This window comes from Lissotriton helveticus, chromosome 1_2 (genome assembly GCF_964261635.1).
Source record: "Lissotriton helveticus chromosome 1_2, aLisHel1.1, whole genome shotgun sequence".
Classification (NCBI taxonomy): Eukaryota; Metazoa; Chordata; class Amphibia; order Caudata; family Salamandridae; genus Lissotriton; species Lissotriton helveticus.
The window spans coordinates 325,362,979-325,376,082 of record NC_136058.1 but is presented as its reverse complement, the minus strand read 5'-3'; the positions used below and the strand labels follow the sequence as shown (position 1 = coordinate 325,376,082).

At 37.6% G+C, this 13,104-nt stretch overlaps 11 non-coding genes across 11 annotated transcripts; all 11 read right to left on the bottom strand.

The window, feature by feature from the left end:
* Positions 1–461: 461 nt before the first annotated feature.
* TRNAC-GCA (transfer RNA cysteine (anticodon GCA)) lies at positions 462–533 on the bottom strand. The gene has a single exon. It is a non-coding gene; the product is annotated as a tRNA-Cys (tRNA).
* A 1,011-nt stretch (positions 534–1,544) lies between these two features.
* TRNAC-GCA (transfer RNA cysteine (anticodon GCA)) lies at positions 1,545–1,616 on the bottom strand. The gene has a single exon. It is a non-coding gene; the product is annotated as a tRNA-Cys (tRNA).
* Positions 1,617–2,625: 1,009 nt separating this feature from the next.
* On the bottom strand, positions 2,626–2,697 carry TRNAC-GCA (transfer RNA cysteine (anticodon GCA)). Its single transcript has one exon. It is a non-coding gene; the product is annotated as a tRNA-Cys (tRNA).
* A 2,089-nt stretch (positions 2,698–4,786) lies between these two features.
* On the bottom strand, positions 4,787–4,858 carry TRNAC-GCA (transfer RNA cysteine (anticodon GCA)). The gene has a single exon. It is a non-coding gene; the product is annotated as a tRNA-Cys (tRNA).
* Positions 4,859–5,863: 1,005 nt separating this feature from the next.
* On the bottom strand, positions 5,864–5,935 carry TRNAC-GCA (transfer RNA cysteine (anticodon GCA)). Its single transcript has one exon. It is a non-coding gene; the product is annotated as a tRNA-Cys (tRNA).
* A 1,011-nt stretch (positions 5,936–6,946) lies between these two features.
* TRNAC-GCA (transfer RNA cysteine (anticodon GCA)) lies at positions 6,947–7,018 on the bottom strand. The gene has a single exon. It is a non-coding gene; the product is annotated as a tRNA-Cys (tRNA).
* Positions 7,019–8,027: 1,009 nt separating this feature from the next.
* TRNAC-GCA (transfer RNA cysteine (anticodon GCA)) lies at positions 8,028–8,099 on the bottom strand. Its single transcript has one exon. It is a non-coding gene; the product is annotated as a tRNA-Cys (tRNA).
* A 1,008-nt stretch (positions 8,100–9,107) lies between these two features.
* Positions 9,108–9,179, bottom strand: TRNAC-GCA (transfer RNA cysteine (anticodon GCA)). Its single transcript has one exon. It is a non-coding gene; the product is annotated as a tRNA-Cys (tRNA).
* Positions 9,180–10,184: 1,005 nt separating this feature from the next.
* TRNAC-GCA (transfer RNA cysteine (anticodon GCA)) lies at positions 10,185–10,256 on the bottom strand. Its single transcript has one exon. It is a non-coding gene; the product is annotated as a tRNA-Cys (tRNA).
* Positions 10,257–11,267: 1,011 nt separating this feature from the next.
* On the bottom strand, positions 11,268–11,339 carry TRNAC-GCA (transfer RNA cysteine (anticodon GCA)). Its single transcript has one exon. It is a non-coding gene; the product is annotated as a tRNA-Cys (tRNA).
* A 1,009-nt stretch (positions 11,340–12,348) lies between these two features.
* On the bottom strand, positions 12,349–12,420 carry TRNAC-GCA (transfer RNA cysteine (anticodon GCA)). Its single transcript has one exon. It is a non-coding gene; the product is annotated as a tRNA-Cys (tRNA).
* Positions 12,421–13,104: the final 684 nt, after the last annotated feature.

The following is a 13,104-nucleotide window of genomic DNA, read 5'->3' as shown; positions in this document are numbered from 1 at the left end:
TAAATAGTTCCTACGTTGCACAAAAATGAAGTGCTTCAAACAAACACATACTTTGCATGCACAGAGAAGAGGTGGAATATATGTAAGACTGAAGACACAGGTGAAATGAGAAATAGATTGACTGCTTCGCTGCCAAGTTTTATACGCCATTTCTTCAGTGCAATACAAGAAAGCACCAAACAGTATAACAAAGTTGTCAATTGGTTTCATAGTCCATTCCCTTTGTTTAGTGCTGTGAAAGGAAGAGCCGAATTCCAAAATTGATCAATGATGTTTCAGAAATTTCCCAAAGGGAATACCAAGCCGAGTGTTAAAAACTGCATTTACTCACAGGTTTTGAGCAGGAAACACTGAAATGCTATTAAAGTGCAATATCCAAGGGAACACTGACTCTGTCAAAGATGATCCAAATGGAATTGATGAAAAGTACCAATTACAAACAACAGAATCAAAATAGGGTGAGGGGACACCCGGATTTGAACCAGGGACCTCTTGATCTGCAGTCAAATGCTCTACCACTGAGCTATATCCCCAGCTTTTCAGTAAAATCAGAATGACAAAATATCAGTACATCATGAAAGAGTGTGAGGATCATACTAAGTTGTGCCAGAAAGTACAACCTTGAAACTGTGGAACAGGAGAAGTAGTCCTTAATTTTATTTATTAAAGGAAAACTGGATCATTTAAAAAACAGATATTTATTTAATTGTTATTTTATTTGAATAGGCAGTCGTACATTGGACCAATGCCTCTACATACAATGATTGTTTTGAAACATTCTTAAAGGGGAAGAGGTTTTTACGGGACAACTTATCATTTGAGGATTGGTTACCGCAATCACTGAGATGGTGATGAAGTATGATTGTTTTGGGCCAAATTATGGTGGAAAAACATTTGTACGTACCACTACAATTCGGTATTTGGAAGGTACACCCAAACACCCCTTTCGAATACCTTCCATTTAATACATCAGAAAAAGCCACTTTGCGTTTGCAAATAGCCTGATTCTTCAGACCAGCCTTCTTGCAACTGCAAAGATAGTTCGTACATCTTGCACGTAGGCAGAGCTTTTAAGGAGAAATTAAATAGTTCCTAGGTTGCACAAAAAGTGAAGTGCTTCAAACAAACACATACTTTGCATGCACAGAGAAGAGGTGGAATATATGTAAGACTGAAGACAAAGGTGAAATGAGAAATAGATTGACTGCTTCGCTGCCAAGTTTTATACGCCATTTCTTCAGTGCAATACAAGAAAGCACCAAACAGTATAACAAAGTTGTCAATTGGTTTCATAGTCCATTCCCTTTGTTTAGTGCTGTGAAAGGAAGAGCCGAATTCCAAAATTGATCAATGATGTTTCAGAAATTTCCCAAAGGGAATACCAAGCCGAGTGTTAAAAACTGCATTTACTCACAGGCTTTGAGCAGGAAACACTGAAATGCTATTAAAGTGCAATATCCAAGGGAACACTGACTCTGTCAAAGATGATCCAAATGGAATTGATGAAAAGTACCAATTACAAACAACAGAATCAAAATAGGGTGAGGGGACACCCGGATTTGAACCAGGGACCTCTTGATCTGCAGTCAAATGCTCTACCACTGAGCTATATCCCCAGCTTTTCAGTAAAATAAGAATGACATAATATCAGTACATCATGAAAGAGTGTGAGGATCATACTAAGTTGTGCCAGAAGTACAACCTTGAAACTGTGGAACAGGAGAAATAGTCCTTGATATTATTTATTAAAGGAAAACTGGATCATTTAAAAACAGATTTATTTGTTTCATTGTTATTTTATTTGAATAGGCAGTGGTACATAGGACCAATGCCTCTACATACAATGATTGTTTTGAAACATTCTTAAAGGGGAAGAGGTTTTTACGGGACACCTTATCATTTGAGGATTGGTTACCACAATCACGGAGATGGTGATGAAGTATGATTGTTTTGGCCAAATTATGGTGGAAAAACATTTCTACGTACCACTACAATTCGGTATTTGGAAGGTACACCCAAACACCCCTTTCGAATACCTTCCATTTAATACATCAGAAAAAGCCATTTTGCGTTTGCAAATGGCCTGATTCTTCAGACCAGCCTTCTTGCAACTGCAATGATAGTTCGTACATCTTGCAAGTAGGCAGAGCTTTTGAGGAGAAATTAAATAGTTCCTATGTTGCACAAAAATGAAGTGCTTCAAACAAACACATACTTTGCATGCACAGAGAAGAGGTGAAATATATGTAAGACTGAAGACAGAGGTGAAATGAGAAATAGATTGACTGCTTACCTGCCAAGTTTTATACGCCATTTCTTCAGTGCAATACAAGAAAGCACCAAATAGTATAACAAAGTTGTCAATTGGTTTCATAGTCCATTCCCTTTTTTTAGTGCTGTGAAAGGAAGAGCCGAATTAAAAAATTGATCAATGATGTTACAGAAATTTCCCAAAGGGAATACCAAGCCGAGTGTTAAAAACTGCATTTACTCACAGGTTTTGAGCAGGAAACACTGAAATGCTATTAAAGTGCAATATCCAAGGGAACACTGACTCTGTCAAAGATGATCCAAATGGTATTGATGAAAAGTCCCAATTACAAACAACAGAATCAAAATAGGGTGAGGGGACACCCGGATTTGAACCAGGGACCTCTTGATCTGCAGTCAAATGCTCTACCATTGAGCTATATCCCCAGCTTTTCAGTAAAATCAGAATGACAAAATATCAGTACATCATGAAAGAGTGTGCGGATCATACTAAGTTGTGCCAGAAAGTACAACCTTGAAACTGTGGAACAGGAGAAGTAGTCCTTAATATTATTTATTAAAGGAAAACTGGATCATTTAAAAAACAGATATTTGTTTCATTGTTATTTTATTTGAATAGGCAGTCGTACATTGGACCAATGCCTCTACATACAATGATTGTTTTGAAACATTCTTAAAGGGGAAGAGGTTTTTACGGGACAACTTATCATTTGAGGATTGGTTACCACAATCACTGAGATGGTGATGACGTATGATTGTTTTGGGCCAAATTATGGTGGAAAAACATTTGGACGTACCACTACAATTTGGTATTTGGAAGGTACACCCAAACACCCCTTTCGAATACCTTCCATTTAATACATCAGAAAAAGCCACTTTGCGTTTGCAAATAGCCTGATTCTTCAGACCAGCCTTCTTGCAACTGCAAAGATAGTTCGTACATCTTGCACGTAGGCAGAGCTTTTAAGGAGAAATTAAATAGTTCCTAGGTTGCACAAAAAGTGAAGTGCTTCAAACAAACACATACTTTGCATGCACAGAGAAGAGGTGGAATATATGTAAGACTGAAGACAAAGGTGAAATGAGAAATAGATTGACTGCTTCGCTGCCAAGTTTTATACGCCATTTCTTCAGTGCAATACAAGAAAGCACCAAACAGTATAACAAAGTTGTCAATTGGTTTCATAGTCCATTCCCTTTGCTTAGTGCTGTGAAAGGAAGAGCCGAATTCCAAAATTGATCAATGTTTCAGAAATTTCCGAAAGGGAATACCAAGCCGAGTGTTAAAAACTGAATTTACTCACAGGCTTTGAGCAGGAAACACTGAAATGCTATTAAAGTGCAATATCCAAGGGAACACTGACTCAGTCAAAGATGATCCAAATGGAATTGATGAAAAGTCCCAATTACAAACAACAGAATCAAAATAGGTTGAGGGGACACCCGAATTTCAACCAGGGACCTCTTGATCTGCAGTCAAATGCTCTACCACTGAGCTATATCCCCAGCTTTTCAGTAAAATAAGAATGACAAAATATCAGTACAACATGAAAGAGTGTGAGGATCATACTAAGTTGTGCCAGAAAGTACAACCTTGAAACTGTGGAACAGGAGAAGTAGTCCTTAATATTATTTATTAAAGGAAAACTGGATCATTTAAAAACAGATTTATTTGTTTCATTGTTATTTTATTTGAATAGGCAGTGGTACATTGGACCAATGCCTCTTCATACAATGATTGTTTTGAAACATTCTTAAAGGGGAAGAGGTTTTTACGGGACAACTTATCATTTGAGGATTGGTTACCACAATCACTGAGATGGTGATGAAGTATGATTGTTTTGGGCCAAATTATGGTGGAAAAACATTTGTACGTACAACTACAATTCGGTATTTGGAAGGTACACCCAAACACCCCTTTCGAATACCTTCCATTTAATACATCAGAAAAAGCCACTTTGCGTTTGCAAATAGCCTGATTCTTCAGACCAGCCTTCTTGCAACTGCAAAGATAGTTCGTACATCTTGCACGTAGGCAGAGCTTTTAAGGAGAAATTAAATAGTTCCTAGGTTGCACAAAAAGTGAAGTGCTTCAAACAAACACATACTTTGCATGCACAGAGAAGAGGTGGAATATATGTAAGACTAAAGACAAAGGTGAAATGAGAAATAGATTGACTGCTTCGCTGCCAAGTTTTATACGCCATTTCTTCAGTGCAATACAAGAAAGCACCAAACAGTATAACAAAGTTGTCAATTGGTTTCATAGTCCATTCCCTTTGTTTAGTGCTGTGAAAGGAAGAGCCGAATTCCAAAATTGATCAATGTTTCAGAAATTTCCCAAAGGGAATACCAAGCCGAGTGTTAAAAACTGCATTTACTCACAGGCTTTGAGCAGGAAACACTGAAATGCTATTAAAGTGCAATATCCAAGGGAACACTGACTCAGTCAAAGATGATCCAAATGGAATTGATGAAAAGTCCCAATTACAAACAACAGAATCAAAATAGGGTGAGGGGACACCCGGATTTGAACCAGGGACCTCTTGATCTGCAGTCAAATGCTCTACCACTGAGCTATATCCCCAGCTTTTCAGTAAAATAAGAATGACAAAATATCAGTACATCATGAAAGAGTGTGAGGATCATACTAAGTTGTGCCAGAAAGTACAACCTTGAAACTGTGGAACAGGAGAAGTAGTCCTTAATATTATTTATTAAAGGAAAACTGGATCAGTTAAAAAACAGATTTATTTGTTTCATTGTTATTTTATTTGAATAGGCAGTGGTACCTAGGACCAATGCCTCTACATACAATGATTGTTTTGAAACATTCTTAAAGGGGTAGAGGTTTTTACGGGACACCTTATCATTTGAGGATTGGTTACCACAATCACGGAGATGGTGATGAAGTATGATTGTTTTGGCCAAATTATGGTGGAAAAACATTTCTACGTACCACTACAATTCGGTATTTGGAAGGTACACCCAAACACCCCTTTCGAATACCTTCCATTTAATAGAAAAGCCATTTTGCGTTTGCAAATGGCCTGATTCTTCAGACCAGCCTTCTTGCAACTGCAATGATAGTTCGTACATCTTGCACGTAGGCAGAGCTTTTAAGGAGAAATTAAATAGTTCCTACGTTGCACAAAAATGAAGTGCTTCAAACAAACACATACTTTGCATGCACAGAGAAGAGGTGGAATATATGTAAGACTGAAGACACAGGTGAAATGAGAAATAGATTGACTGCTTCGCTGCCAAGTTTTATACGCCATTTCTTCAGTGCAATACAAGAAAGCACCAAACAGTATAACAAAGTTGTCAATTGGTTTCATAGTCCATTCCCTTTGTTTAGTGCTGTGAAAGGAAGAGCCGAATTCCAAAATTGATCAATGATGTTTCAGAAATTTCCCAAAGGGAATACCAAGCCGAGTGTTAAAAACTGCATTTACTCACAGGTTTTGAGCAGGAAACACTGAAATGCTATTAAAGTGCAATATCCAAGGGAACACTGACTCTGTCAAAGATGATCCAAATGGAATTGATGAAAAGTACCAATTACAAACAACAGAATCAAAATAGGGTGAGGGGACACCCGGATTTGAACCAGGGACCTCTTGATCTGCAGTCAAATGCTCTACCACTGAGCTATATCCCCAGTTTTTCAGTAAAATCAGAATGACAAAATATCAGTACATCATGAAAGAGTGTGAGGATCATACTAAGTTGTGCCAGAAAGTACAACCTTGAAACTGTGGAACAGGAGAAGTAGTCCTTAATATTATTTATTAAAGGAAAACTGGATCATTTAAAAAACAGATATTTGTTTAATTGTTATTTTATTTGAATAGGCAGTCGTACATTGGACCCATGCCTCTACATACAATGATTGTTTTGAAACATTCTTAAAGGGGAAGAGGTTTTTACGGGACAACTTATCATTTGAGGATTGGTTACCACAATCACTGAGATGGTGATGAAGTATGATTGTTTTGGGCCAAATTATGGTGGAAAAACATTTGTACGTACCACTACAATTCGGTATTTGGAAGGTACACCCAAACACCCCTTTCGAATACCTTCCATTTAATACATCAGAAAAAGCCACTTTGCGTTTGCAAATAGCCTGATTCTTCAGACCAGCCTTCTTGCAACTGCAAAGATAGTTCGTACATCTTGCACGTAGGCAGAGCTTTTAAGGAGAAATTAAATAGTTCCTAGGTTGCACAAAAAGTGAAGTGCTTCAAACAAACACATACTTTGCATGCACAGAGAAGAGGTGGAATATATGTAAGACTGAAGACAAAGGTGAAATGAGAAATAGATTGACTGCTTCGCTGCCAAGTTTTATACGCCATTTCTTCAGTGCAATACAAGAAAGCACCAAACAGTATAACAAAGTTGTCAATTGGTTTCATAGTCCATTCCCTTTGTTTAGTGCTGTGAAAGGAAGAGCCGAATTCCAAAATTGATCAATGATGTTTCAGAAATTTCCCAAAGGGAATACCAAGCAGAGTGTTAAAAACTGCATTTACACACAGGCTTTGAGCAGGAAACACTGAAATGCTATTAAAGTGCAATATCCAAGGGAACACTGACTCTGTCAAAGATGATCCAAATGGAATTGATGAAAAGTGCCAATTACAAACAACAGAATCAAAATAGGGTTAGGGGACACCCGGATTTGAACCAGGGACCTCTTGATCTGCAGTCAAATGCTCTACCACTGAGCTATATCCCCAGCTTTTCAGTAAAATCAGAATGACATAATATCAGTACATCATGAAAGAGTGTGAGGATCATACTAAGTTGTGCCAGAAGTACAACCTTGAAACTGTGGAACAGGAGAAATAGTCCTTGATATTATTTATTAAAGGAAAACTGGATCATTTAAAAACAGATTTATTTGTTTCATTGTTATTTTATTTGAATAGGCAGTGGTACATAGGACCAATGCCTCTACATACAATGATTGTTTTGACACATTCTTAAAGGGGAAGAGGTTTTTACGGGACACCTTATCATTTGAGGATTGGTTACCACAATCACGGAGATGGTGATGAAGTATGATTGTTTTGGCCAAATTATGGTGGAAAAACATTTCTACGTACCACTACAATTCGGTATTTGAAAGGTACACCCAAACACCCCTTTCGAATACCTTCCATTTAATACATCAGAAAAAGCCATTTTGCGTTTGCAAATGGCCTGATTCTTCAGACCAGCCTTCTTGCAACTGCAATGATAGTTCGTACATCTTGCAAGTAGGCAGAGCTTTTGAGGAGAAATTAAATAGTTCCTATGTTGCACAAAAATGAAGTGCTTCAAACAAACACATACTTTGCATGCACAGAGAAGAGGTGAAATATATGTAAGACTGAAGACAGAGGTGAAATGAGAAATAGATTGACTGCTTACCTGCCAAGTTTTATACGCCATTTCTTCAGTGCAATACAAGAAAGCACCAAATAGTATAACAAAGTTGTCAATTGGTTTCATAGTCCATTCCCTTTTTTTAGTGCTGTGAAAGGAAGAGCCGAATTAAAAAATTGATCAATGATGTTACAGAAATTTCCCAAAGGGAATACCAAGCCGAGTGTTAAAAACTGCATTTACTCACAGGTTTTGAGCAGGAAACACTGAAATGCTATTAAAGTGCAATATCCAAGGGAACACTGACTCTGTCAAAGATGATCCAAATGGTATTGATGAAAAGTCCCAATTACAAACAACAGAATCAAAATAGGGTGAGGGGACACCCGGATTTGAACCAGGGACCTCTTGATCTGCAGTCAAATGCTCTACCATTGAGCTATATCCCCAGCTTTTCAGTAAAATCAGAATGACAAAATATCAGTACATCATGAAAGAGTGTGCGGATCATACTAAGTTGTGCCAGAAAGTACAACCTTGAAACTGTGGAACAGGAGAAGTAGTCCTTAATATTATTTATTAAAGGAAAACTGGATCATTTAAAAAACAGATATTTGTTTCATTGTTATTTTATTTGAATAGGCAGTCGTACATTGGACCAATGCCTCTACATACAATGATTGTTTTGAAACATTCTTAAAGGGGAAGAGGTTTTTACGGGACAACTTATCATTTGAGGATTGGTTACCACAATCACTGAGATGGTGATGACGTATGATTGTTTTGGGCCAAATTATGGTGGAAAAACATTTGTACGTACCACTACAATTTGGTATTTGGAAGGTACACCCAAACACCCCTTTCGAATACCTTCCATTTAATACATCAGAAAAAGCCACTTTGCGTTTGCAAATAGCCTGATTCTTCAGACCAGCCTTCTTGCAACTGCAAAGATAGTTCGTACATCTTGCACGTAGGCAGAGCTTTTAAGGAGAAATTAAATAGTTCCTAGGTTGCACAAAAAGTGAAGTGCTTCAAACAAACACATACTTTGCATGCACAGAGAAGAGGTGGAATATATGTAAGACTAAAGACAAAGGTGAAATGAGAAATAGATTGACTGCTTCGCTGCCAAGTTTTATACGCCATTTCTTCAGTGCAATACAAGAAAGCACCAAACAGTATAACAAAGTTGTCAATTGGTTTCATAGTCCATTCCCTTTGTTTAGTGCTGTGAAAGGAAGAGCCGAATTCCAAAATTGATCAATGTTTCAGAAATTTCCCAAAGGGAATACCAAGCCGAGTGTTAAAAACTGCATTTACTCACAGGCTTTGAGCAGGAAACACTGAAATGCTATTAAAGTGCAATATCCAAGGGAACACTGACTCAGTCAAAGATGATCCAAATGGAATTGATGAAAAGTCCCAATTACAAACAACAGAATCAAAATAGGGTGAGGGGACACCCGGATTTGAACCAGGGACCTCTTGATCTGCAGTCAAATGCTCTACCACTGAGCTATATCCCCAGCTTTTCAGTAAAATAAGAATGACAAAATATCAGTACATCATGAAAGAGTGTGAGGATCATACTAAGTTGTGCCAGAAAGTACAACCTTGAAACTGTGGAACAGGAGAAGTAGTCCTTAATATTATTTATTAAAGGAAAACTGGATCAGTTAAAAAACAGATTTATTTGTTTCATTGTTATTTTATTTGAATAGGCAGTGGTACCTAGGACCAATGCCTCTACATACAATGATTGTTTTGAAACATTCTTAAAGGGGTAGAGGTTTTTACGGGACACCTTATCATTTGAGGATTGGTTACCACAATCACGGAGATGGTGATGAAGTATGATTGTTTTGGCCAAATTATGGTGGAAAAACATTTCTACGTACCACTACAATTCGGTATTTGGAAGGTACACCCAAACACCCCTTTCGAATACCTTCCATTTAATAGAAAAGCCATTTTGCGTTTGCAAATGGCCTGATTCTTCAGACCAGCCTTCTTGCAACTGCAATGATAGTTCGTACATCTTGCACGTAGGCAGAGCTTTTAAGGAGAAATTAAATAGTTCCTACGTTGCACAAAAATGAAGTGCTTCAAACAAACACATACTTTGCATGCACAGAGAAGAGGTGGAATATATGTAAGACTGAAGACACAGGTGAAATGAGAAATAGATTGACTGCTTCGCTGCCAAGTTTTATACGCCATTTCTTCAGTGCAATACAAGAAAGCACCAAACAGTATAACAAAGTTGTCAATTGGTTTCATAGTCCATTCCCTTTGTTTAGTGCTGTGAAAGGAAGAGCCGAATTCCAAAATTGATCAATGATGTTTCAGAAATTTCCCAAAGGGAATACCAAGCCGAGTGTTAAAAACTGCATTTACTCACAGGTTTTGAGCAGGAAACACTGAAATGCTATTAAAGTGCAATATCCAAGGGAACACTGACTCTGTCAAAGATGATCCAAATGGAATTGATGAAAAGTACCAATTACAAACAACAGAATCAAAATAGGGTGAGGGGACACCCGGATTTGAACCAGGGACCTCTTGATCTGCAGTCAAATGCTCTACCACTGAGCTATATCCCCAGTTTTTCAGTAAAATCAGAATGACAAAATATCAGTACATCATGAAAGAGTGTGAGGATCATACTAAGTTGTGCCAGAAAGTACAACCTTGAAACTGTGGAACAGGAGAAGTAGTCCTTAATATTATTTATTAAAGGAAAACTGGATCATTTAAAAAACAGATATTTGTTTAATTGTTATTTTATTTGAATAGGCAGTCGTACATTGGACCCATGCCTCTACATACAATGATTGTTTTGAAACATTCTTAAAGGGGAAGAGGTTTTTACGGGACAACTTATCATTTGAGGATTGGTTACCACAATCACTGAGATGGTGATGAAGTATGATTGTTTTGGGCCAAATTATGGTGGAAAAACATTTGTACGTACCACTACAATTCGGTATTTGGAAGGTACACCCAAACACCCCTTTCGAATACCTTCCATTTAATACATCAGAAAAAGCCACTTTGCGTTTGCAAATAGCCTGATTCTTCAGACCAGCCTTCTTGCAACTGCAAAGATAGTTCGTACATCTTGCACGTAGGCAGAGCTTTTAAGGAGAAATTAAATAGTTCCTAGGTTGCACAAAAAGTGAAGTGCTTCAAACAAACACATACTTTGCATGCACAGAGAAGAGGTGGAATATATGTAAGACTGAAGACAAAGGTGAAATGAGAAATAGATTGACTGCTTCGCTGCCAAGTTTTATACGCCATTTCTTCAGTGCAATACAAGAAAGCACCAAACAGTATAACAAAGTTGTCAATTGGTTTCATAGTCCATTCCCTTTGTTTAGTGCTGTGAAAGGAAGAGCCGAATTCCAAAATTGATCAATGATGTTTCAGAAATTTCCCAAAGGGAATACCAAGCAGAGTGTTAAAAACTGCATTTACACACAGGCTTTGAGCAGGAAACACTGAAATGCTATTAAAGTGCAATATCCAAGGGAACACTGACTCTGTCAAAGATGATCCAAATGGAATTGATGAAAAGTGCCAATTACAAACAACAGAATCAAAATAGGGTTAGGGGACACCCGGATTTGAACCAGGGACCTCTTGATCTGCAGTCAAATGCTCTACCACTGAGCTATATCCCCAGCTTTTCAGTAAAATCAGAATGACATAATATCAGTACATCATGAAAGAGTGTGAGGATCATACTAAGTTGTGCCAGAAGTACAACCTTGAAACTGTGGAACAGGAGAAATAGTCCTTGATATTATTTATTAAAGGAAAACTGGATCATTTAAAAACAGATTTATTTGTTTCATTGTTATTTTATTTGAATAGGCAGTGGTACATAGGACCAATGCCTCTACATACAATGATTGTTTTGACACATTCTTAAAGGGGAAGAGGTTTTTACGGGACACCTTATCATTTGAGGATTGGTTACCACAATCACGGAGATGGTGATGAAGTATGATTGTTTTGGCCAAATTATGGTGGAAAAACATTTCTACGTACCACTACAATTCGGTATTTGAAAGGTACACCCAAACACCCCTTTCGAATACCTTCCATTTAATACATCAGAAAAAGCCATTTTGCGTTTGCAAATGGCCTGATTCTTCAGACCAGCCTTCTTGCAACTGCAATGATAGTTCGTACATCTTGCAAGTAGGCAGAGCTTTTGAGGAGAAATTAAATAGTTCCTATGTTGCACAAAAATGAAGTGCTTCAAACAAACACATACTTTGCATGCACAGAGAAGAGGTGAAATATATGTAAGACTGAAGACAGAGGTGAAATGAGAAATAGATTGACTGCTTACCTGCCAAGTTTTATACGCCATTTCTTCAGTGCAATACAAGAAAGCACCAAATAGTATAACAAAGTTGTCAATTGGTTTCATAGTCCATTCCCTTTTTTTAGTGCTGTGAAAGGAAGAGCCGAATTAAAAAATTGATCAATGATGTTACAGAAATTTCCCAAAGGGAATACCAAGCCGAGTGTTAAAAACTGCATTTACTCACAGGTTTTGAGCAGGAAACACTGAAATGCTATTAAAGTGCAATATCCAAGGGAACACTGACTCTGTCAAAGATGATCCAAATGGTATTGATGAAAAGTCCCAATTACAAACAACAGAATCAAAATAGGGTGAGGGGACACCCGGATTTGAACCAGGGACCTCTTGATCTGCAGTCAAATGCTCTACCATTGAGCTATATCCCCAGCTTTTCAGTAAAATCAGAATGACAAAATATCAGTACATCATGAAAGAGTGTGCGGATCATACTAAGTTGTGCCAGAAAGTACAACCTTGAAACTGTGGAACAGGAGAAGTAGTCCTTAATATTATTTATTAAAGGAAAACTGGATCATTTAAAAAACAGATATTTGTTTCATTGTTATTTTATTTGAATAGGCAGTCGTACATTGGACCAATGCCTCTACATACAATGATTGTTTTGAAACATTCTTAAAGGGGAAGAGGTTTTTACGGGACAACTTATCATTTGAGGATTGGTTACCACAATCACTGAGATGGTGATGACGTATGATTGTTTTGGGCCAAATTATGGTGGAAAAACATTTGTACGTACCACTACAATTTGGTATTTGGAAGGTACACCCAAACACCCCTTTCGAATACCTTCCATTTAATACATCAGAAAAAGCCACTTTGCGTTTGCAAATAGCCTGATTCTTCAGACCAGCCTTCTTGCAACTGCAAAGATAGTTCGTACATCTTGCACGTAGGCAGAGCTTTTAAGGAGAAATTAAATAGTTCCTAGGTTGCACAAAAAGTGAAGTGCTTCAAACAAACACATACTTTGCATGCACAGAGAAGAGGTGGAATATATGTAAGACTGAAGACAAAGGTGAAATGAGAAATAGATTGACTGCTTCACTGCC